The sequence below is a fragment of the Chaetodon trifascialis genome, chromosome 12 (genome assembly GCF_039877785.1).
Source record: "Chaetodon trifascialis isolate fChaTrf1 chromosome 12, fChaTrf1.hap1, whole genome shotgun sequence".
NCBI classification, from domain to species: domain Eukaryota; kingdom Metazoa; phylum Chordata; class Actinopteri; order Chaetodontiformes; family Chaetodontidae; genus Chaetodon; species Chaetodon trifascialis.
In genome coordinates this window covers 1240930-1266794 of record NC_092067.1, presented here as the reverse complement: position 1 = coordinate 1266794, position 25865 = coordinate 1240930, and the positions used below count along the sequence as shown (strand labels likewise).

General features: G+C 40.3%; 2 protein-coding genes across 2 annotated transcripts in view; both read left to right on the top strand.

The window, feature by feature from the left end:
- pde1a (phosphodiesterase 1A, calmodulin-dependent) overlaps positions 1-25865 on the top strand; it is a 173025-nt gene that overhangs the window by 137281 nt on the left and 9879 nt on the right. The gene's annotated exons all lie outside the window — the stretch shown is intronic.
- The window catches only part of LOC139340178 (SH3 domain-binding protein 4), an 80005-nt gene continuing 71981 nt past the window's right edge, over positions 17842-25865 (top strand). Inside the window, exon 1 of the mRNA XM_070975833.1 lies at positions 17842-18000. The gene's annotated coding sequence lies outside the window, so the exon portion shown is untranslated. The remainder of the gene's footprint in view (positions 18001-25865) is intronic.

The window sequence follows — 25865 nt, the reverse complement described above, 5'->3', positions numbered from 1 at the left end:
TTTGATTTTTAATTTTGTAATTGGTTTACTGATTTTACATATGGGCGGCACGGTGGCGCAAGCAGGTAGTGCACGTGCATAAGCTCATAACAATATTAAAAATAAATATAAAGATATTTGTGAGGTCCTAACATTTTAATGTTTTTTCACATGAAAATATTGCCAATATTGAGTGTTGAATAAGCCAGTTTTACATTATTCACAATGACAAAGAAAGCCTGTTGTTTAATGAGTAACCTTTAACTTTTAAAACCTGCAAGAGTGGATTATCTCAGATAGCATCAGTTGTGCTGTTGATTAGAGACTACTGGTAAGTTTGATAAAATGTAGCCAAATTCATCAGTTTTGGAGAAAAGCCTTACAGTTACTTTGATCTCAGTAACCTGTGGACATATTATTGCCAAAAGGTAGGTTCTTGCAGTAATTACATTAGCACAGTGCAGTTTTCTGGAGAAAAAAAAAGCCTAGAGTATAGACGATAAGCTCTGATTTCCCTGAACGTATTCAGATTAATGGACCCACATCAGTGTCGGATAATTGGATTAGCTTTTACCCTGTGGGTTCTGCTGATTTATGTGTAAAATAATAAACAAATCTTTGATTAGGCCAACGTGATATAAGAAGCACATAGGGCAGCTTGTTATCGATTGTTTGATTCGAGGCTCCTTACTAGCTGCGTCATGGGAACTTGTTTTTTAACTTGTATTTAAAAAAAAAAAAAAAACGTATGTCCACTTTTCTTCACGACAATCCATGTAAGTCTACCGTAGTAAACGGTTAAGTGATGACTGTGTAAAGACAGATTTTTCATGTATGGCACTAAATGTGTGTATTTACTGTGTTTTATGTATATTTTGTGAGTTACTTTCTGAGAAAACCCGTTTTTTCACATTCTCCATTCACATACATATATTTTCACTCTTGCACACATACATTCTCCTTTCATCACATACATACCTGTATATTGTCACTCTTGCACGAACATACATTCTCCTAAATAAAAAGGCGTATATGTATATGTACAAATAAAATATATGCATGTGAGAGAAGAATACATGTATGTGTGAGAAGAATACATGTATGTGTGAGAGAATATAGTGGAAAAGGAAGTCAGTATAGTGGATAAGGAAGTCCATCATTTATTGCGCGGTGATTGGCTGAGAAGCTCAAGCGGGCGGGTCACGTTTAGGTCACAGTCAGCATGGAAAGTGGAGAAGAGTCTCGAGCAGGGCAACAAGCCACTGGGGTTTTAAGAAATATTTTATCATCCCCAGAAACGATCGCATCCATATCCTCGTCGCTTGGGCGACAGGTGACAGGTTCACCTGCACCAAACTTTACTCACAGCACGGTGGAAAGTGAGATGAGACAGCTTTTCAGACCCGCGAACTTCCAAGTCGCTTCAGCAGGACAAGCAGCTAACGCTAATGCTAACGATGCACAAGGCCAAACTGGAGGATTAAGGCAGCAGTCTTTGCGATATCAGACTCGGACACACTTCGGCAACTGGAACTCCCGTCCAAGAAAAAGGTGAGTACAACATACTGAAAATTTAACTGCAAGTTGTCAGTCTATCTAATGCAGGCAGAAGGACCAGCATGCAAGCTAGGCTTGTCACTACTAAGGAGGAGATCAGCAGCAAAACCTGTTTTAGTCATATAACTAAATAACGACAAACCTAATAAATCAATCTTAATGCAGGGTGACCGCGGGTCCTCCTTTCACATACAATATATGTATGTGAAAGGAGAATGTATGTGTGTGCAAGAGTGAAAATATATGTATGTGAAAGGAGAATGTATGTGTGCAAGAGTGAAAATATATGTATGTGAATGGAGAATGTATGTGTGCAAGAGTGACAATATATGTATGTGAAAGGAGAATGTATGTGCGCATGAGCGTGAAAATAGGAGTGTGTGAAAGGAGAATGTATGTGTGTGTGAAAGGAGAATGTATGTGTGTGAGAGGAGAATGTATGTGAATATGAGAGAAAATATGTGTATGTGAGAGGACCAGAATGAATTATGGCTTGTATGGCCTCTCATACTTCGCCCCAGCTCTGCATCCCCTTCTCCTTCTCTCCTTGGGGATCAGCTGTTCCTAAGTGTAATCAATGGATCCGAAGTTCAGTGGATCTATTGAAGTTGATGAAAGTAATCAACAAAGTAGAAAAAATTAAATCACTAGTCTCACCAGTTGTACATCCATACGTACACACGAATGACCAAGACTAGTGATGGATAAAACATCAGAACGACACACTTATACAATGCTAATACAAAGAAAAACGGCCAGAGATGCTGTAACAATCTGCCACTCGCGTGACGTCATCTTGAAAAAGTCACAAAGAAAATCTGTAAACTACAGTTAAAAGGAATTTGTTTCCTGAAAGCTTGTCTTGTCTGCCTCAACAATGATTTGTAGTACTATGGAGCTTGTTTACACAAGCTGATTGGTTGATCCATGGTAGGAAGTGTTAAGATCAATTCAATTCAATTCAATTCAATTCAATTCAATTCAATTCAATTCAATTCAATTCAATTCAATTCAATTTATTTGTATAGCACCAAATCACAACAGAAGTTGTCTCAGGACACTTTCCATATAGAGCTGGTACAGACCAAGCTCTTTTATCTACAGAGAACCAACAATTCCCCCATGAGCAAGCACGTGGCGACAGTGGCGAGGAAAAACTTCCTTTTAACAGGCAGAAACCTCGGGCAGAACCAGACTCTGGGTGGGCGGCCATCTGCCTCGACCGGTTGGGTGAGAGAGGGAGAGCAAGAGAGGGAGAGTGAGACAGACACAGACACAGACAGACAGACAGACAGACAGACAGACAGACAGACAGACAGACAGACAGACAGACAGACAGACAGACAGACAGACAGACAGACAGAATTGCAGTCAGAGAGAGAGAGAGACAGAGAGACAGACATGCAATCACAGTAACAGTGACAGTGGATGTAATAATAGCAGTAGCAGTTGCAGTGGATGTCAGGCAGGGCCAAGGCAGGAGACGCAGCTGCAATCCACAATCCAGATTCAGCCACTGTGTGACCTGCAAGACGACATAACATTTCACAAAGCACAACATTTCAGACAACACAATGACATTTCACAAAACACGATATTTTAAGATTATGGAAAAGGAAGGACCACACACACACACACACACACACACACACACACACACACACACACACTGATTGGACAGAACCCTGTCGACAGTTCAATGACATTTCCTATTTCTATCTCCAGGCAGCTATCTACCATATCCACCTCCAAATGACAAGTGCCTCAATGGCTGCATTCCTATGGAAACTGCACTGCACAAAGAGTGGCAGCGGCAGGTGGCACTTCTGGTGGCAGGCTGGCAGGTTTCTGGTCACTGCCACTGACTTCCTGCTGTAGATAGAGTAATCATGGGTGAAAGGGACAAACACATAACCATTACCCATGACCAAGATTAGGGTTCGGATCTTGTTTGAGGTAGTTCTTGACTTAATATTTGGTTTGGTTAGGTTTTGGCAAAACTACTTCTGCCAACTCACACACTGAATGTGACACTTATGCAACAACACTTTTCACACACACCCATTTTCTCATGTAGTAAAAATCTAATTCATAACTGATAACATCGTGGTCTGTAAAGAGGATATGGTGTAACAGGTGTGTTTAGGACATGCAGTATTGCAGACATGCAATATTTCAGTTTTTTATTTTTTAATAAATTAGCAAAAATGTGACCCACTACGAGAAAACCAGCAACAAGTCGGGCCAGCGCAAGTTGAGTAAACAATGAAAAATCTTTTTTTTTTTTAAATTAGTGATTTTCGTTTTTTGCAGAATATGTAAGTTGAAATCATGAAGAAGCCACTCCATGTTTCAAATAATAGTATTGGGGGGCCTTAAAACCATAAACTTTGAGGTTTTGGGTTGTTTTAGCGCAAATACACGGTCCTAGTTGGGGGTGTGGCGATTCAACAGTAAATTAGCATAGCTTACTGGCTTTCTTTGGCTATTCACGCACTTCTGTTCTTTTTTCGGCCACTCAGCTGCACGTTAAAAGGGAACCACATGGCTACTTATGCAGCTTCTGGTTATGCAGATGCTGGTAATGTGTTGTCTACATGTTTGTCTTTGTTGGTGTGTTCGAGTGATTTTATGTTTTCGTATCACTTGTCTGTCCCAATGCACATATACAGCCGTGGGACTCTTTTTGACCTCGTCAACACAGCAATCTGCAAATTGAACCCGGCACACGCCGCTGGCTTGTTTCGACACCGACCCCCACTACTGCAGCACACCCGCAGAGGAAGCAACGCAGGCATTGCAAGAGGAGGCGGAAGCGGGGAAAGCGCGGGGGTATCCGGGCTAGGCTAGCGGCGAATCCACACAAGCCGGCTATACCATCTATCGTACTCGCCAATGTATGCTCCTTGGAAAACAAACTGGACTATATACACCTTCTGAGATCGACCCAGCAGACTGTGAGAGAGTGCTGTGTTTTCGTTTTTATGGAACATGGCTCAATAACAGCATACTCTGCCATCCAGCTGGACAGGCTAACATGCTTCCAAGCAGACAGAGCCCTCATTGAGAGAGGTAAGACCCATGGCACTATGGTGATTTGTAGACACTGTTCAGCCCTCGTGGAGTTTATGATCATCAAGTGCCGGCCTCTGTTAATGTCCTGTACATATAGCAGCATTGACAATAAAGCTGACTTGACTTGAGAATCCCTCGGCCTCGCAGCGGAGGAGCTGGAGCATAAGATATCAATGTGCTGATCAGCCGCAGGAGTTCATTCAGCAGCAGACTGATCCATCCCACTGCACAACAGAGTGACAGAATTTATTTTATTTTTTTTAATATTAGAAATAAGTATCTACCTTTGCTCCTTCTAACTCTTAAGTATATTACCTTTCTTGTTTTTCATTTTTATTCAGGGCTTTTTGTCACAAAAGAATTTTCATTTCCATTTCAATAGTTTGAACAATGGTTAGGAGGTTGGACTTATGTAAATGAGATGCAATGAGCAGCACTGTTATCTGGCTCCCCTGGTAGGTGAGAATCTTTCAGGCTGGATTTCTCAAAAAACTAGTTTGAGAAGTGCCTACATTCAAATGGCCACATCTTCCTCAAATATTTTCAGATTTCCATGTGTTAGACATCATTGGAAAGCTTAGAAACTACACTTTCAGAATCTGTAAATAACTCAAAATGCGCCCCGGGAGATTCATTATCTTCGCATTTGAAAATCAAAAATGTCGCAAAACTGTATGGTAATAAATGTAGGTTTTTTGCAGAGAGAACTGGAACTAAGTCAGAACCATCAAGTAATCACAGAAAACAGATATAACCTGCAAAATACAATGATAATAATCTATGTTATTATAAAAATAGCAATCATTCAACAATTCAGGAAAAAGGATGATGCAAGAGATACCTGCAATGAGGTGCTTCCAACCAGACTGCCAATTCTCTGCTGCCCTGAACGTAGCATTTCTCCCTTTTGCAATCAGACATACCTGTTGTCCATTCAGTCAATTAGTCACATGACGTATTCACAGTATGAACGCCTTGCTTACTATCTCAGATATACTGAGATACTCAAGGAAACACTCAAGTACTCAAGGAAACATATAAATGACTGCAAATACGATACTGCAATAACATCACAGAAATTCTACTTCTGGTGAGTCCAATATAACATTGACGACTGATAACAGTCATAAGAAGATAGCATGAACAGTGACACTGTCTGTGGCTTGTCCTTGGCATTTCCTCTGCAGCGATGGCAGCTGCCAGCAACAGCAGTAGCTTGACCTGCCACTGGAAGTGCCACTGCCAGCTGCCACTGCCACTATTTGACCAACATGAGAGCAGTGTCCAAGAGAACGCTGCTATCAAGGTACTTGTCATATTGGACATGGTAGATAGCTGCCGGGAGTAGTAAGCATTAGAAACAGGAAATTACATTGAACTGTTGTCACCAGCTGTGTTTTGTGAACTGTTTCTGTGTTTTCTGGAGTATTGTTGTGTTTTGTAACGTGTTTTATGAAATGTCATTGTGTTTTGTGAGATGTTGCTGTATTTCTGAAATTTTGCTGTTCTTTGTGAAATGTCGTATTTTGTGAACTGTCATGTTTAATGAATTGTTATTGTGTTTTGTGAAATGTTGGGTTTTGTGAAATTTCATTGTGCCCTTGCGTTTTATGAAATGTTTTTTAAAATGTGTTTTGTGAAATGTCAATGTTTTCTGACTAAATTAAAGACATTTCCTGCAGCATACATTTTGGTGTCATCATGGCAAATTAACAACACTGATGGCATTGTAAGTTGATGTTTTTTTATTTTATTTTACTTATTTTTCTGTATTTCAAGATACTGCTGTTTGGATGATTTTAAACCAAATATAAATGATGCATGGTTTTTTGGATGCTGTTTAGCAAGCCATGTAGGACTAGGATTCTGAAAGTGTGTTTACACTTCCCTTTTCCAAACAGTGCAACTGATTGCTGAGGGTTTGCTTGTTAAATATTTAAATTCTCAGTAGACTTCCTTTCATGCAAACTCTCCAGTTGCGGTTGCTGCCATGATGAAAGGATTGCCAGTGAAGTCTTATGTCAATTAAAGTTCTTATACTGCCTCCCAACCACAGTGTTGTTACACTTGAAGCTTTCCCACACTGTCATCACTTTGATACAGAATATTTACTTCACTCTGTCTGTCCTTTGGCTGTGGTAGTTTCATAAACATAGCATAGAGCTTCCGAATTTGAAAAATGAAGCCAGTGCAGAAGTGCCTTAGATCTTGAGGGGGGATCAAACTAGCACCATTCAGAGGGGTGTCCCCCTGAAAGACTGTAGGGATGCTAGAATTTGCCAGGATGAACGAGTCATGTGCTGACCTGGGGAAATTGGAATACACCTTTGTCACCAGGCAATCTGAGTCACAGATCACCAGACATCCCTGTTTCACCTGTGTACATTTGGTCAGGTTGAGTGACCATTATGCGTGCCGAATGCGCTTGCGATGTGGTCAGATGAGATACTGATCAAAATATATAAGTTTAGGTCTGACTGTATGTGCTGACTCAGATAGTTACACGGGCTGTGTCCCAATTCAGGGGCTGCATCCTTCAGAGGACCGATTTGAAGGCCGATTACGTCATAGCGCTGTGCGAAGGCTGTCCCAATTTTCGAAGGGTCCTCCAAATGCAGCCGATAAATGCGTCCTCCTTTTCCCTGTTTTCGGAGGATGCATCACTACTATCCTTCGCGGCCTCACATATCCCAAGATGCGTTGCGCACCGATTGTTTTTTTAACAATAGCGACCAACAGCACCAGCAGCACCATTATTATTGTTATTGTCGTTATTATATCGAACAATAATTTTGTCTGTTGACATAACAGAAAATATGGCTTGCATGTCATTTTGTGAGCAAGGAGCAGACGGAGGAGTTTATTCAACTCCGTGGTCAAAACGACCACCTGTTTACAGGGGTCAAAAACAGCCACACTCGGATGGAGGTAACTGTTGAGGCATAAATGAATAGTCCATTTTTTCTCTATACATACTGTATTTGTATGTGAAAGTTACATAAAGGAACCCAAATCCTGTACAAATATAATCTTTGGATCACATCAAATGAATGTTGTTTTTGGGTGTGTGGGGGGGAATTATGTCTGTCCTGATGTCACTTTTTGTGAATCTGTACATATCTGTGATAATGTGATCTTGTGTGTTTACCTTTTGTCATGCTTCACTCATGTTTAGAACAATCCTGCAGAAAATGGGATTGACAAAAAATGAGTGACAGGTGCTGATATTTTTTTTTATGTTTTTTTCTGTTTGATTATGTTCTGTGTGTGATTTCAATTGTTAATTATTGTGTTCTAAATTAAAATCTTATAACCTTGTTACATTATCTATTCCATATCTTATTTACAATATAAGTAGACTTTTGAACTACTTTTTAGTGACAACACAATTAGTTTATTTTTTCTGTGATATTTACAGATATTTACAAAGATAAAATATGAATATTTCTATTTACAAGTGGGCATTCTTAAAATGTACAACTATTTACAAAAGATCAGCAGAAATGACTATTTACAGAGATTTGCAGATTTGCAGAGAACATATACAGTTGAGGCTCAGCAGGAGTCCCTGGTGGTGCTGCAAGATTATTGAAGCAAACGGTTTCCTGTTCCGATAACAGTGACCATCAGGACTGCTTGGAGGCTTGATCCTCACATGGCAGCCATCGATTGCTCCAGCAGCTTTTCGAAAAGCTCTGTGTCTTACCAGCCCTGCAAACCCCTGAGTTACTGCCACCAGGTCTTCTGTGGTCTTGGGGAGGTAGATGACCCTGTGGCGAATGGCCACCACCTCCTCAGTAACTCAATGGACGATGCGGTGAACAGTGGAGCAAGGCATCCCAAACACTCTTGCCACCACTACTGGAGGATGTCCCACTCGCCTGCCAGAAGAGACAGATCAAGGTCTCTATTGTGGCACCCCATCCGTGTCGCCTTTCCTGGTGGAGAAGCTCCAGCAGCACCGCCAGGAACTCTCTGCTCAGCCTAAAATCTTGTCTGGTGTCATGATCATTGAAAAATAGCAGAACAGGAACACTGATGTTTATGCAGCTGTACATCACCCTTGCCTGGATGGAGAAAGGAGGGTAAGAACAGTAGGATTAAACAAGAGCAACTGAATTTTAGTTGATACATACATACATCTCTAGTGAATGTTAAAGCTTAGACCAATAATGCTTCATTTCTACATCTATTACACTTTGGCTTCTCAATATGGTTCTGATTTAATCACACAACATTTTAATAGGCTATTGAATTAAGTAAGGGTTATTTCCAGGGTTCGTACACATTTAACTATTCAATTCAAGCACTTTTCAGATCTTGAAAACATAGCATTAAAATTACAGCATACAGAACCCTGTATCAAGACTCATGGTTAAATGACATATATGTCAGTCCATAGTTTATATGGCAAGCGATTGTCACTAAACGGTATCGTTTATTAACGGGTAATGTATGAACATTAATATGGGTTAAAATAACCGGTTAATGTTACCTCCCCACTGCGCTCTCCCAGCCAGAGATAAACGAGCCGCTGGTGTCGCAAAACCTCTGGCTCCATTGTCGTCTGTCGGTTATGTTTCTGTTGTGTCGTTTGTCGTCTGTTAAATTTTTGTCTCCGTACGTGTGTTTTTCCCGGGTTTGGAGGGAAGAAGTTATGACGTCGTGGCGCAATGAGGAAATGCTCCGAAGGCTAGACCGTCCCATTTACCGATAGTTGATGCAGCCCACGGAGGAGCCTCCGCGTCCTCTGTGGGCCACGGCCTCTGTGGGCCGCGTAGGAAGTAGAGTTGCCACCCGTCCCGTTTTTCCCAGAATTGTTCTCTTTTTTTTACCAGCTGTCCCGGGAAAAAAAAATCGATTTGATTTCCTTCGTTCTGTAGTCTAAAAAGGTCCCCTGTGCTTCTGTGGTTTTTTTAAAATTGTCTCTGTTTGCTTCCCATCTATGCGTACATCACACGCACGCGCCCCAGCGCTGAAAGCGGCTCACGCAAGCCAAGCAGGGAGGGAAACTTGACGGAAGAGAGACAGAGCAAGCTGAATTACCAGGCGTCCGTCTTCTTTTCACCAAGTTTTGGCGTCTTAATTTGAAATGGGAGGAGAGACGACTGATGAGGAAGGAAAAGAAGCAAATTCATGTAAGCCACTGGCACGAAAAAAACGATATACTCGTTTCAATCCTCACTGGGCGACACTTTCAGAGTTTGAATGGGTACGGCCGACCCAGGAAGACCATTTTTCTGCCACCTGTGTTTCGTGTCCGGCAAAAATCTCCGTAAAATATGAGGGAAAAAACGCTTTGGAAATCCACGCGAAAACAAAAAAGCATCAAGTTGTGGTATCAAACAAACAAAAACAGGCAGGCATTGCAACTTTTATGACCAAAAAAGGTTCACCAGAAGGAGACAAGATTGCAGTGGCAGAGCTGACCAGTGTGTACCATGGAGTGAAACACGGCTGTGATGTCTCTCTCTGTGTTCTAGTGTGTTGGCATGGCTGCTGAACTCAGATGTCTCACGGCTGGGGTGACTCATCAAAATTATCAGCTGGTGTAGGCCTACCCTGGTTTGCCTAGCAGTCAGTATCGTGTGTGTGAGATTTTGACCCTTGAACGATTAAATGTATTAACATGACTTTGTTTCTGTCTCCTATGTCCAAATTTCATGTTAATTTGGTTAGTCTGAGATGTTAATAATGCCAGAGCCCTCCGCCCCAAACATTTGATCAAGTGTCCCTTTTTTTCACAAATCCAAGGTGGCAACCCTAGTAGGAAGGGTCCTCCGAAGGATACAGCCCCTGAATTGGGACACAGCCATTGAATCGTGGCTGTTGCTAATTATTGATTGCAGTGAAATGCCAGACACTGTGGAAACCTGCCTGTGAGGTATTGGTGACGTGAGCGCACGCCGGTTTACGAAAATCCACTTGCCCAGCGGTGCGCTGCTGCCGCACAGAGTTGACCAGGTCTGAGGTGGTGAGCTTTCAGCGCACTTTTACGCTGCCGGCGTGGACCGACATGGAACGAAAATCCAAATCCGCGGGCTGATCATGCCGACACCGCCCCCTAGTGTGTCACAACGCCCAAGTGCGCGGTGCGCCTGCCTGCGCTGCATGAAATTACCACTGTGCGGGCTGCGCACCCTGTGCCGCGCCCGCGGCAGACTCGAAAATAGAGCCCTTAGTCTTGTTCAAATGAACCTGAAACTCAAACTGCTCAGTATTATCAATGATCAGAGATGGGGGCAAGTCCCATACATGCAAGTCCCAAGTAAGTCACAAGTCTTACCCCTCAAGTCTCAAGTAAGTCCCAAGTCATCTGCAAGGAGGATCAAGCAAGTCAAGTCCAAGCACAGCTTTAGTCAAGCAAGTCAAGTCAAGTCACAAGTCAAGTCGTTATCAAATTAATTACTTTTTCAAATGTCTGTATTTCACCAATCCTATTTTTCAGAGTCAATATCTCTTTTTTTTAAAGTAAGCTGATAAGTTAATGAATCAGCTCAAAATGAATGACTTTCAAACAGCTTTTTATTACTTAAAAAAAGATGAAACAACCACATTACTGTGGTATATGGAAAAAAATAACACCGTAACTGAAACTTGAGGTAGAATGTACTCTGTGTGTGTGTGTGTGTGTGTGTGTGTGTGTGTGTGTGTGTGAGAGAGAGAGAGAGAGAGAGAGGGCGTGTGTGTGTGTGTGTGTGTGTGTGTGTGTGTGTGTGAGAGAGAGAGGGTGTGTGTGTTTGTGTGTGTGTGTGTGTGAGAGAGAGAGAGTGAGTGAGTAGCGAAGTGTAGTGTTGCTTGTGATGAACTGGGAGATCTGCAGCTGACTAGAGTCTGTTATAGTTGCTTTTGAGCGAAGGTATTCTTCATACCTAAACACTGGGACAGAGGGAGAAAAAGATACATTTTAAACTCATGTATTCATTGCACAGCTTGTCATTACTGCCTACAAAGTAGTCAAAACATCTGAGAATAAAGTTTTGATTCCGTACAGCCTCATTCTAGGCAGGCATGTATAGATATTTTGCATGTAAATGGCAAGTGCATGGCAGCTAACAGTAGGAACTTTTGAGTTCTGCACTTAACAGCATGACACAAATATATACATTTATGGATGAATAGAAATACATTTATTTAACCCATGAATGAATAAATAACAAAATTAACATGTTTGTTAAAACAATTAGTGTACCAACTTCACTGTTATATTGCGATATGCTGTTATAAGTTCAGAACTGCTGAAAATTCCTATACCTGTTCGGTTCATGAATGAGAGAGAGAGAGAGAGAGAGAGAGAGAGATCAGCGTGGTTACAGCTGACAGTAATCGGGATTGAATTAAAAATTGCTCGAAATTTGTCCTCTTCTTTCCACGGTTACCGTCTCATGTTCGAACGTCAACACTGGGATGTGTCTGTTTGTCTGTCCACGTTATGATTCGAGCGGGGATTTAGCTATATTTTTAGACTCTGAATTAAAATGGTGGGGGATGAGAAATCCGCCGCACTAATTTATAGATCACGGTGTTTCTGGTGCTGCATGATGAAGCATTGATCTGGCTGAATCTGCTCTCCATGAGTTTCATGCTGACATGCTGTGAGCGACCAGGTGAAAAAAAACGCGAAGAAAAAAGAGACTTAGAAAAAATCATATTGACGCATGTGAACCTTACTAACAGTGTGGAACAAAGGAAACCAAGTTTTTTCCATTACCCCCCAAAAACGGGACAAATTGTGTCCTCGGAGAGAGTGTCTTCTTCACGGGACAGATGATGAAAAAAGACAACAACTCTAGGAAAAATGGGAGGGGGGACAACACTAATATCCATAAAGGCAAATATGCTAACGTAGTCAGTTCTGGTGTGAGAGCTAGCTACCGGTTCTAGCACCACTTGACAAGCAGCTAACGTTAGTTGCCACAAGATTTGCAATTTTAGTCATTTCGGTCTCTCTCTTTTTTAAACTAAAGTACGGAATCGTCGATAGCAAAGCCACTGGCCTAGTACTCTCTTGTCAGCAGCCAAATAGCGAAAAAAAAAAACAATAGTTAAGACGTTAACTTAATCCATCTAGCAAGCTTCACAGCATGTTAACGTTACTCACCTTACTTTGTGTATTGTCCTGAGATGTCAGATAAAATTCGACGTGGTGCTCGCAGTATCCGTGACTTTAACATTGCAGATTTTGCAGACAGTTCCTCTTTTGTGTTGTGTTGTTGTATAATCTTTGAAAGCAAACTGTACGATTTTCGGGACGAGTTTGGTGCCTTCCATCTCTCTGCCATGCTCTCTGTCCAATCTGATCACTCCGTCTGCAGCAGGTGTGTCGCTTGTCGCTTTGTAGAGAGGGGTTGCCAGGTTTGCTGATATGCTACAGGTCAAGAGTATTCATGCACAATAAAGCAATGTTCATCATCTAATAATTTATTTGTTGATTTAAAAAAAAAAAAAATTAACAAGAATTTAATGACTTGGCAAGTCACATGACTCAAGTCTAAGTCAAGTCACAGGTCAGGAGAGGCAAGTCAAAGTCAAGTCAAGTCTTAAGTTCATGTTGATCAAGTAAGTCACAAGTCACAAATATGGCAACTCGAGTCCGACTCGAGTCAAGTCATCCACTCGAGTCCCCCAATCTCTGTCAATGATAATATTACCAAAAAGAATGCAGACAAAATTTTTTAATTTACAATTCCAGCAAGTTTACGTATCTGCTAATAGATTTTCACCAGATACCAGCAGCTGCCTTGAACTGTAGGAAAATGGCATCTATAAATCCACAACTGTATAGCATAATACAGCTCATGAAAATGGTCAGTGAAAATGTGAAGCACACATGATTTGTTGTTAAACACCTGAAACTTGTGGACACACTGGGATTGGTACTTAATGTGTAGTCAGCCAATTTTCAACACTGACAAGTTGCCAAATTTCAAGGCATACACTTACATGTGCATCTATCACCACAATCTTTACTTCCTTGCTAAATACTGACATACATGAACCTCAAGTAAATATAAATGGATGATACACAATAGTTTGTTACAAAGTTATTATGAATAAAACAGGGTTTAGCGCTCTGCACTGATGACACCTTTGAAAAAGTGGGCACGAGTCAACTTCTCCTTAGAAAATGTGGAGGTGTGGTGGGAAGTTTAGGAAAACAACGTTTTTGTCACATGCCAATAGCTGTTTAGAGGCTGGTCTTCCTTGTTTGGCTACTTCCAGCATTTCTTTCACAACAGCTGGAACTGACATGTCGTGTAGCTAAGTCATGTTTAATATGCTCGACTGGGCTAAACTGCTGGTTAATTTACTCAGTACTCAGTACTCACTTACTCAGTCACCAGTGTTTGTACCATCAGACAGACTGGATAACAGATTATTCATTCTGACACTGTACATTTTACATTTCCCAAGATATCACTGGAATGTTATCTCCTTAGATTTATCAGAAATTTCCATAAAAAGGCCAACAATGAATTTGTCTTGCTAATAAGTGTATGTTTTATGCAAGGGCATTGTATTTTAACTAACTTAGCTGGTAGAGCAGTGGGCTCACTATTGAACAAAATCTAATACATAAATATCAGGGGCTCCATACTTACTCAAAAGTGCTCCGAGATCAAAACTAAAAAGACAGATCAAAGTTCTGTATATGAGTAAATGATCAACTGGTACTTTTAATTTGAGGATGTGGCAATTTGTTGGTAAATGACCATGGTATAAAGTGGGATAATACCCCCCAAATTTTTGTATAGTGACAACTCACTTCAATCATGGAATGTACAACTCATTGGGTATTATTACTTCATCATGTTGAGCACAAACTGTAACATTCAACTATTACATATGGCTGAAATGGTTGGGTGCCTACACACATTTGACCATGTCAACCAAACTTCAAATAAATCTGATAGTAATGTCTTCTGGGAAAAAAATGGCTTAATACTTTACCACACATCTTTCATATTTTTAAAAGTCAGTACATTTTATTGGGGCGATGTCTTCCACTGCATATAAATTAAGAGATTTTTATTCTAGCTGTTCTCAGCAGGTAGTGCGCGTGCCTCACAGCAAGAAGGTCGCAGGTTCAATTCCCAGGTCGGGCCTTTCTGTGTGAAGTTTGCATGTTCTTCCCGTGCATGCGTGGGTTCTCTCCGGGCACTCTGGCTTCCTCCCACAGACCAAAAACATGCTGATTAGGTTGCGATCGGCTGGCGACCGGTCCAGGGTGTACCCCGCCCCGCCCATTGACAGCCGAGATAGGCTCCGGCCCCCCGCGACCCCAAAAGGGATAAGCGGCATAGAAAATGGATGGATGGATGGATGGATGAATAAATGTTATGCATTAGTGTTAAACTGGCTTTATAGAGGTCAAACTAACTAGCTAATTGTTGTGCTGAATTATCATTAAATGATTTGTTGACATTTTAAAGTGTCTAAGTGTCTAAATTGACCATGGTAAGCTGACTGTATGACTGTATGATCAATAAATGTATTCTGGTCTGAATCTCACTAAGCTTAGACTGAGTTCACTCAGGTAGACTATTCCTTTGCATGCTTAGGTCTGTTTATTTTTTTTTATCATTTTATCATCATATTTAAAGCATCAGAAGCAAATGTAAAAATTAGTGCTGTCAAAAATATCGCGTTAACGCAAATCAATTTTAACGGCGTCATTTTTTTATCGCACGATTAACGCTCTTTGTGACCTAGTGAACTTGTAGTTTTTTATAAGCTGTGGCTGCCAGTAACATTACAAAAACTACAGGATCCGATTGTACACCGGAAACAAAACAATAGGCACGCCCCACGCATGTTTTGGTCTTGCCTGCTCGCTAGCTGTAAAAGTGTAGGTGGATGTCAAGCGTGAAACGCCGAAATGGATGCGAACAAGATTCTGAATAGAAAGTTTAGTTTCAAAAAGTTGCTAGATGGGTCGACTGACAAGACCAAAGTTTGGACAGAGGCATATGGATACCGCAACTAAAAACAAGCTTACTGCAGCCATAGCCAAGTAATGTTCATTCTTTCTGGAGAGAAATAAGAGGCTGGGTTGATAAGCCTCTGGTGAATAAATAGAAGAGCATTATAGTCTGACTGCTTGTATGTTCAGAGGAAACTTAAGAAAGGAAAGTTTAAGCCATGGTTTAAGTGCACTATAGGCTGAATCCTAGTTGACAATGATGTGCACTTTGTAACTTTATCTTGTATCACCCTGATTTGATCCCTTAGAAAGGATTGTTTTTCTGCAACCAAGCATTTATTTTTTGTCATCTGTTCATTGACAGTGTTAAATTGTGTGAGATTTGATTCATTAAAATGACTGCTCAAAATGAGAATGTTAGTGTGAAATATAACACTACACATTGTTTTCAATAAAAAAACATTTGTACAAAGCAAGCCTATCCACTTTTCCATGTTGATAACAGTATTAAAATGATAATTAATGGGACATTTAGAATAGATAAAAATGTGCAATTAATTTGCGATTAATCACAAGTTAACTATGACATTTATGCGATTAATCGCAATTAAATATTTTAATCGATTGACAGCACTAGAAAAAATCATACACGACTACTTTTTGGGTAAGATTTAACAATATGTATATTTATATAGGTTGAATTTGCTTGTGGCAAACATTTTGCATGTTTAGCTAACCTATTGAACACAAGCTAAAAGAAATAGTTTACGCTTGATATTACTGGAATTAATTAATTGAAAGTGTAATGAAATAACACTGTCTCCATTTTCCATATAATTATCAACCAAATGACAGTCTTTTCCGGGAACCTTTTCATTCACAAATAGCTACATATCGTTTCTTCTCTAGAAATAAACGGAAACTCTGGGATTCCTTAACTAAAGAATAATCATATGAAAAATCATAATCTGCAAACTAACTAATAGTTATGAAAATAAATGTGGAGTAAAAAGTTCCCCTCTAAATCATGAAGAGAAATAATATTAAGAGAATAAAATTGTTGAGCTTCGCGGCTTCATCAGCGTTGAATTCGGGGAATAACTCTTCGGAGGCAATACTCTATTTAGCCCTTCTGGCATTTTTATTTTGTAACTGCGTGAGACCTTACATTTTTCCCTCTGTCTACTAAAAGAACTCTGAACCCCAATAACAAAACAAGCCTGGGTTGCGGGACCTGCGACCCACTGTGGCGAAAACAAAACACTGCACCTCATTAAACAGCAGCACAATCACATTGTCATCACATCACAACTGAGTACACCAAATAAAAGTCTCTTAACAAAAATGAACGTGTTAATGTAAAATATAAAAACAGTAGATTAAGGTTCAAGTACAAGTCCTGCATTTGGAATCAAACTTAAGTAAAAGCGTACAAGTATCATTAGTAAAAATTGTATGAAAGGTAAAAAAGTACTCATCAAACAGAAAAATGGCCCAGTGACTGATATATTATTATATATTAGATTGTTTATACTGATGCATCAATGTGTAATTTTACTATTGTAGGTTTAACTACTGTATACACAGTTAGATAATTTTGTCCAGTGGTCCCCAGCCTGGGGGGCTTGCCCTTCCAAAGTGTCACAAGATAAATCCAAGGGGTCATATCACGATTAATGGACAAGGAAAAGAAAAAAGAAGTTTGTGAGTCTGTCTCACCCTTGTGTTTCCTTTTCCCTTTTCCCAGTGTGGTTTTGTCTGTTTGTCTCTCCCTGTCTGTGCAGCTGGGTGTGTCCCTGCACCTGGCCAGCTCCGCCTACCCGAGCACACCGGCAGCTCATCAGGCTCATCGGGCACAGTTTAAAAGGAGAGATCTCTCTCCTAGCTGTTGCTGGATTGTTCCAGTCTCTTTCCTCCCGAGATCCTTTCCAGGCCTGATCATGATTCAGTATAGTGAGTATTTTCCCATTCTATTGTGAGTGTGCTAATATGTGTGTTTCTTTGTTTCAGTTGCCTGTCTGCCACTTCCACGTGTGCCTTGCCTCAGACCCGTCCTTACGGAGCTCCTTTAGTTATCTCCGCTCTGTTAGAGTGCGCTTTTTGTTATAATATATCATTGTGTGTTTGTTGTAGTTTTGTGGTTTGAAAGTCTGGTCACACAAGTCATTTAACATTAGTCGGTGATAATAGACTAAAATGTCCTGTCTATATATTATAAATCTTTAAGTGGAGTCAGAGTCATTTGGAAGCAGTGAAGTGACATCATGCCCTTGTGTAAATGTGAGGCCCCTCCCTTACCCGATGACATCAGTCGGAAGATGTGCTGCTTTGCCCCAGAAGAAAGCAGTGAATCCGCACGTTCTCATTCTCATTCAACACCACCGGTAGAATTCGACGGTAACTGCGGCTGTTCGGCTATTATCGCATTCTTCGTGGAACAACAAAAGAGACTTATTCACCACTAGGTAAGCAGCCATTTCTTGCCATTTCCACCTTCCGCTGTGCGGGGTAAAGTGGTTTTTTTTTTCGTCAACATGGAAAATGTTCAGGGTGTGAGAAAATGTTTTAGTCGCTCCACCTGGGAGCGACGGGCTTTTCAGTCTGAAGCCGATGAATTAGCTGCAACTTTTTATTGCGGAAAATCGAGCTAAAGTGGTTCATATTTTGTTGCGATGGGTGAGAAAACGACTGTTAATCGACAACAAACTGGTCACTTTTGGATTTCCAAGTCCTGAATATATTCACACTTCATTTAAGCTACATTTCTTTCTCCGTGTCGCTGTTCGTTAACCTTTTAAAGTTTCAGAAATCCTCTCTGTGGGTGTAACTGTATTCTACCTACTCTAAAACTACAGTAACGGTTGTGGTCGTTTTAAAGCAATCGCTCTTTCCGACGTTTTTGTTATCAAACGTCTTCCTTTTACGTTTAAAAAACACTTGAAAGAAAACTGAAGACTTGTAAAGCTTTGAGAAATGTCAGATGTTCAAATGTAGAAGTGGTATAACCTCATGGGCAGTTAAGTCTAACTATAATGCCAATGAACCCGGTATCACAGCGCTTTGTCTGTAGGTTAGTAGCACTATGGGTGACACCAGTTGCCATGACATTAAATAACACAACTCCACTGATCTAAGTATTTGACATCATCATCATCATCATTATCATCTTGACAGTACTGGCTCGTGTTTACACGAAGCACGGATGATAGAGGTTTCAGTATGCGAGACCTGGTTGAATCGAACTGTGAGCAGTCAGCAACGGTAGAAGCCAGTAACCAAAATAAATGAGAGATGAGGAACATGGAAATTAGATCCTAGATGATTAGTTGTTTGAGTAGATGATTAACAGAAAATGAATTGGCAACAAGTTTAATAGTCGATTCATTTTTAAGCAAATATGACGCGGTACTCAAATATGAAATATGAGTACCGCACTGTCACTGAATGGGACAGTGCAATGGTACTGAGTCATTAAGTAACAATGACCAATAAGGTATGACTTAGTAACACACAGGGAAAAAAAAAGTTTAGTAATCATGGGGAAGAGAGAGGAGTCGTGGGGTTGTGACTCCAAAGGAAATACCAATAATTAAAATCTTAAAATCAAATGTAAAACGTATGTGTTAGTGTAGAGAAGCTAAAATTGATTAATGTGGACTCTTCTGTTGGATATTATGAGTAGTCTTGCTAGCATTCTCAATATCATTAAGAACTCTAAGAAGCACTGTTTCAGGGCTATGACCTGCCCTAAAACTGACAGAAATTTGCCAAAGACTACATTGCCATTCATGTGGTCAGAATTTATTTATGTGATCAGAAGGTATTTAAAATGGATTGATCAAGAGATTGCATTTCAAGTGGTTGAACAAAAGCATATTTAAAATTATTCTGTCCTTGACCAGATGAATGTGAGAAATTGATAATGGCTAGGACAAATGGGGAGACTGAATGAAAGTTGCAATAATGTCCGGTTAACAGAGGGATGATTTCATTTTATCACTGACATCTGTTAAATGCTTACTAGTGACTGACTGAAATGCTAGCAGGATGCAAAGGGTTTGAAAGCAAAGGGTGGGGAGAGCTTAAGAAGGAAGGATAATTGCATTCCTATTACCTTAAAGTTATCAGAGAAAAATTAAGCTCTTCATATTTATCAACTGAGGGCTCACTAACAAGTGGGGAAGGTGTGTGGTGTGGTGTGACTGACGATGATGTGATAGATGATAGGTATGTGTGCACTAATCATTTTAGACCAGACCACTTTGGGGGCCATCACAAAGGAGGATTCACTTAAGAACTGAAGTTTTTATGTTGCTCAGCTGTTCCTTTTTGTTGATTAGCCTGTTTAATTTGGTGTTTGTAAGTTGTTTTTTTTTTTCAGAATCAGAACTTTATTGTCACTGTGGTCACAATGAAATATCATTTCAGCAGCATCTCTCTCAGCATGAATCATAAATAAACAACATATCACATCACACGTATGCATCCAAAGCAGGACTAACAGTAACATATATACATACACACAGATTCTAAAAACGTGCTGATGCTGAAGCTCAGATAAAGTGCATTTAAAAAAACCTGCTGATGCACGATACCCATATAGAGTGCATTAAGGGGGACGTTTCACACATTTGACAGCTTGTGGGTAAAAACTATTAAGTAGTCTGTTGGTACGTGCCCCCAGTGCTCTGTATCTCCTTCCAGAAGGGAGGGGGGTGAACAGTTGGTGTCCAGGGTGTGTGGGGTCTTTTAAGATGGAGCTGGCTTTCCTGTGGAGCCGGCCATCATAAATCTCAGACAGAGGGGGCCATGTGGTCCCTATTATCCTCTCTGCTGTCCTCACTACCCGCTGTAGAGTTTTCCTGTCCTCTGCCGTGCAGCTAGCAAACCACACAGTGCAGCAGTAGGACAGGAGGCTTTCAACAGTGGCCCTGTAAAAGCTGACCAGCAGATTTTGAGGGAGCTGGGACTGCTTCAGCTTCCTGAGGAAGTAAAGTCTCTGATGGGCTTTTCCCACCTGATGGCTGATGTGCGCTGACCAGGTGAGATCAGCTGTGATGTGTATTCCCAAGTACTTGAAACAGTCTACCCTCCCCACTCTCTCCCCATTAATGTCCAGCTCAGAGTGCTCAGTTCGTTTGGATTTTTGGAAGTCTATTATAATTTCTTTGGTTTTTGAGGTGTTCAAGTTCAAGTTATTATTTTAACACCACTGTGTCAAGCGCTGGATCTCATCTCTGTAGGCTGCCTCGTTGTTTTTGTGGATCAGTCCTACGACGGCCGTGTCATCAGCAAATTTAACAATGGTGTTTGTGGGGTGGATGGGTTTGCAATCATGAGTGAGGAGAGAGTAGAGGAAGGGGCTGAGAACACACCCCTGGGGTGTTCCGGTGCTTAGGGTCAGAGTGGACGAGGTGTGGGGTCCCATCCTGACCCTCTGTGGCCTGTTCCGGAGGAAGTCCAGTACCCATGTGCACAGAGAGCTGCCGAGACCCAGATTGCTCAGTTTGGACCCAGATTGCTCAGTTTGTAAGTAGTAAGTTTTTTGAGGCTAATGTAGCCAATAGCATCTATTGTAGACCCACACGCTGGAGCAATATTGCGGTCTTTATTGAGCGACAGTGAAGAGAAATTGTGTGAATGTTAAGCCTTACATGAAGCCAGTTAAATAACCAGAGTTGCAGTTTGGATGTGTGATGTCGGATGGCTGTGTTGCCAAATAAATGCCTTTTAGATGCCTAATCCTGCCCATTGTCTAATTCTGAGAATGAATCGCATTACATTTACTAATTAACCTACATTGTGGGGCAGGCCACTCCTTCCAAAACACTTGTATGCTTTCCTGTCATAACAAAACCAACTGAGCTTGTGTTGCAGTATGAAGTGTGGAGATAACATTAGGTCTGGCTGTGTGAGACGACACAGCAACGTATAAACAGCCACAGAAAAGGACATTATTTTCAATATGCTGAAACATTTGTCATTGTAATGATATTGCAAAATCCATGTTATGGTGCATTATGTTTCTTCTACAACTTCACTTACCACAAGAACAAGGTATGCTGGGATTGAAATAGGTATCCATTTTTTAATTCAATTCAGTTTTATTTTTATAACGCCAAATCACAATAGAAGTTGTCTCAGGACACTTTCCATATAGAGCTGGTACAGACCAAGCTCTTTTATCTACAGAGAACCAACAATTCCCCCGTGAGCAAGCACTTCCACAAGGAAAAACTTCCTTTTAACAGGCAGAAACCTCGGGCAGAACCAGGCTCTGGGTGGGCGGCCATCTGCCTCGATGTACGTACGTACTTGAGTGAGTTTTAAGCCTACTCCGAAATGTAGAGACAGTGTCTGCCTCCCGGACAAAGACTGGAAGATGGTTCCACAGGAGAGGAGCTTGATAGCTAAATGCTCTGACTCCTGTTCTGCTTTTTGAGACTTTAGGAACCATAAGTAGACCTGCATTCTGGGAACGCAGTGCTCGAGTAGGGCAATAAGGTACTATGAGCTCTTTAAGATAAGAAGGTGTCTGGCCATTTATGGCTTTGTAAGTAAGGAGGAGAATTTTAAATGCTATTCTAAACTTTACAGGGAGCCAGTGCAAAGTGGCTAGTATTGGTACACAGACACTTTCTAGTATTTTTATAAAGTGTCTGTATAAAAGTTTTATATTGTGGTTAGGTGTAAGTTCAAGAAATTGCTTATGGCTCAGCTGGGGAGTTTGTTTACAACCTGTGTGATTGCCTAATTGCTTGAACTCCTGCTTTGTTGGAATCTTGGTGCTTTCATATTATTATATTTGTAGCCATGCTATGACTTAGGGACCTGGCAGGGCAATTTTGGCCTGTCCACTGCTTTGGTCAAGAATTAAATATCTCAGCTATTAGAGGGATTGCCATTATATTTGGTATGACATAAATAAATTTGTCCAGTCGTTAAGTTTTTTGATATGAAAAGATGATGTGATATCTTATGCTGCAGCACCAACAATGTGAAAAATAAACTGGGTGATTTGCTGACATGCTAAACAGCAGTGAGGTTCTCAAAGATATAACTTGGATGTGGCATCATAAACACAGACTATTTTACTCTTGATATAATTGAATAATGCATGCATACTTTATCTTGCTCCAGCTTGTGGCTCAACAGTAAATGCTACCATCCACATTATCCGCAGAATGTACTTATGCCAAATTCATTAGTTTAACCATCAAAATAAGCAGTAAAGCAACATAAAGATGTAAAAACTTTCAGGTTTTATGTTTGAAGTTGGTGTTCATCCATCCACGACCTTCAGTTTTGAAGTGGATCCTCGGTACTCAAAGCAGTCCAAAGTAAAATGATTAGTGCACACGTATATCCTAAGAGTTTTCCAGTTGTTGTGGGGACATTTCCATCAACTTAATCCACTGAGTCTTTCTTGCTTCCGTGGGTGGTCGGAGTAGATGAAGACTTTTGTGTCACACTGCATGAAAAACCACATTTACAACCAGTAAACCGCCGCAAAGTTCGTTGATTATCGGCAATTTACGGCCAGTTTACGGGGAAGTTTGCCTGCTCCGAATATCGTCGGAAAGGGACCCTTTGTCAATGGGGGGCGTGGTTATTTGTGCCTCTGCGAAGGCGCGAATAGCTCTAATTAGCACATAAATGCCACCGACGTTGATCTACTCAGGCTGGCCTGCTGGCTTCACAAACCACCATTGCATGATTCCACAGGCATTTTAAAAGGAAACCCTCATGTGATTGGATAGCAACTCCAATCACATGAGTGAGTGATTGGATGGCAACTCTGCTGTTATTGGTCATCTGTGCACCACACACACACACACACACACACACACACACACACACACACACACACACACACACACACACACACACACACACACACACACACACACACATATATATATATATATATATATATATATATATATATATATATATAGTTTGTTTGTTTTAATGATTCATTTATTTGACTATCCACCCTCTGAAAACTACACTACCACACAGTAGAACACAAAGAACACAGTTGACAGAAACATTTTTAAAAAGTCTTTAATGAAATCGTGGCAAACATACAACAAGGATCAACCAAATAAAATCAGTGACTACTGGGGAAAAAAGCAAGGAAATGTGCAGAGGGGTTCACTTATAAGAGTTTCTGGGTTGGGCCATGCCGCTGGTCCATGGTGCATGAAAAAAAGAGTCTCAGGCCTCTGGAAATGATTCTTTGCTGCCTCTGGATCATACTGCCTCTTGCGGTGTGTCGCCACATACTTGGAGTCGCTCTCCAGCTGCTCTTGCAGTGTCTGGCAGAGTTGGGAGAGGTGGGACACTCCTTCTTGCTTCCAGCAGCTGTAAATACAGGTATTAATATAATATTAGTACTGCTAAGAAACAATAACACATTAACATATGTCATCTAATCACACAACCATTTGTCATCTGGAGTTGTGGTGGCAAAATGCAAAAAATTGTGACATGTCCAAGAACTGTAGATGCTTTAATTTTCACAATTTGTGGATTTAAGTGGAAAATGAAAGGCCTTTGAGAGTCAGGACACTGATCCTGTATGTAACCTATACAATTATTTAAACGCACTTTTAAATTCTCATGAAAAAAAAAATCTTTTTCTGTATTCTGTAGGCACAGAACACACACACACACACACACACACACATACACAATTCTAATTTGCATTTGATTAGCTTGCCGCAATTACATTTGCATTTTAACACCTCACGGTCACAGGGGCTGAGAGAGAACTTCCACGGCAATATACAGTGACAATAATCGACGGAAATGCTACTTTTCATGTTGTGTCAGTTCCTTGAGCCAACAGCAGAGAAACTGGCTTGAGTTGCTTATAATGTTACCTTCCACATCTTCATGTAACAGACTTGGAGTTATAGTGAGGAAAATCATAGTTACTTGATGTACGCACTATGAGTATGTGTGTGGCCCTCTACCTACATGTTATCACAGCCACAGTGAAACACATTATTTTTTAAACAATTAGATTAGATTAGATTTAGCGTAAAATGCTATCATAATAATGAACATGACATTGGTGATGGTGACGAAACCGGTGTACCGCCCACCCCTAGCTCATACACAAGAAGAAAGATTACTGTAATGTACTGCTATGAAAGGAAAAATGGTGAGGAAAATAAGAAAAAAGATGAACCTTAATTTAGGTTTGTACTTACTGTTTCAAATAAGACCAGTCCTTTTCTTGTTTATGCTGTGTGTAATCATTAATTTTGATTTTAATGAAAACAATTACATGAGCAGTAATTACGTTTGTGAGGCTCTTATGTTTTACAATATATAAATTAAACATAACATAGCTTGAAATAATTAATGGCATCGAAGAAGAAATAGGTGGAGTGATTATTATTCTTTCATCTTACAGCTATTACATGTACATTAGTTGAGTACTACAGTATCACAACTTTGACATAATTACAAATGATTTTATTTTCACATTTAATATTCTTGATTTTCAACACTAAAATGGACAATGCCAGTGTTTCCGAATGTTGTTATAAATCAAATACATTTCACATTACTGCAGACCATGTTGCAAAGCATACACAGTGTTTATATGATTGAGTCTTGTTTCCATTTCATTTGTTAACAGTATAAAAATCCATTTAAATTTGATTAAGATACCCATTTTAGTGAACTCCATTCTGTGTTGTTTTTTCAGCACTGATAGCTATCAAGGCCTCAAGATGCCACATTATAGGTATTTTGGATCTATGTTTAAAAAATAAGTCTCTAAGCTTGACAAATGAATTAGTTGCATTGGCATTACTGTAAGCTGCAAGAGTTGTCACAAAAACAAAGCGAACTGATCATAACACCCCAATACTAAAGTCCTTACACTGGCTTCCAGTAAGTTATAGATGACTTTAAAGCACTGCTGCTTTACATTACATTATACCTTAAAACATTAATATGTACATAGCACACACACATAATTTTTTTTACAATGGACAGAATTACCAAAAACCTGACAAATTCTCATATCAACAAAGTCCTGACCCATTCAGACCATCCTCCCCTGTTAGCTAAATTACCTCATATTAGCATATGCTAGCAAACTACCAAATACCTCACGTTAGTTGATAGTTGAACAGCTAACAAAAATCATTTAGTTATTTGACTTATGAGTGTTCAGGCATTGCAGTAGCATGCCTCCTTTTGGACAGAGGTTTTCCTTCTTGTTCTTCTTCTTGTTGACCCATCAACAATTTAAAATTGTTGGTTGGCCTTTTGCCACTTTTTTCATGTTGGAGCCATTATTTCACAG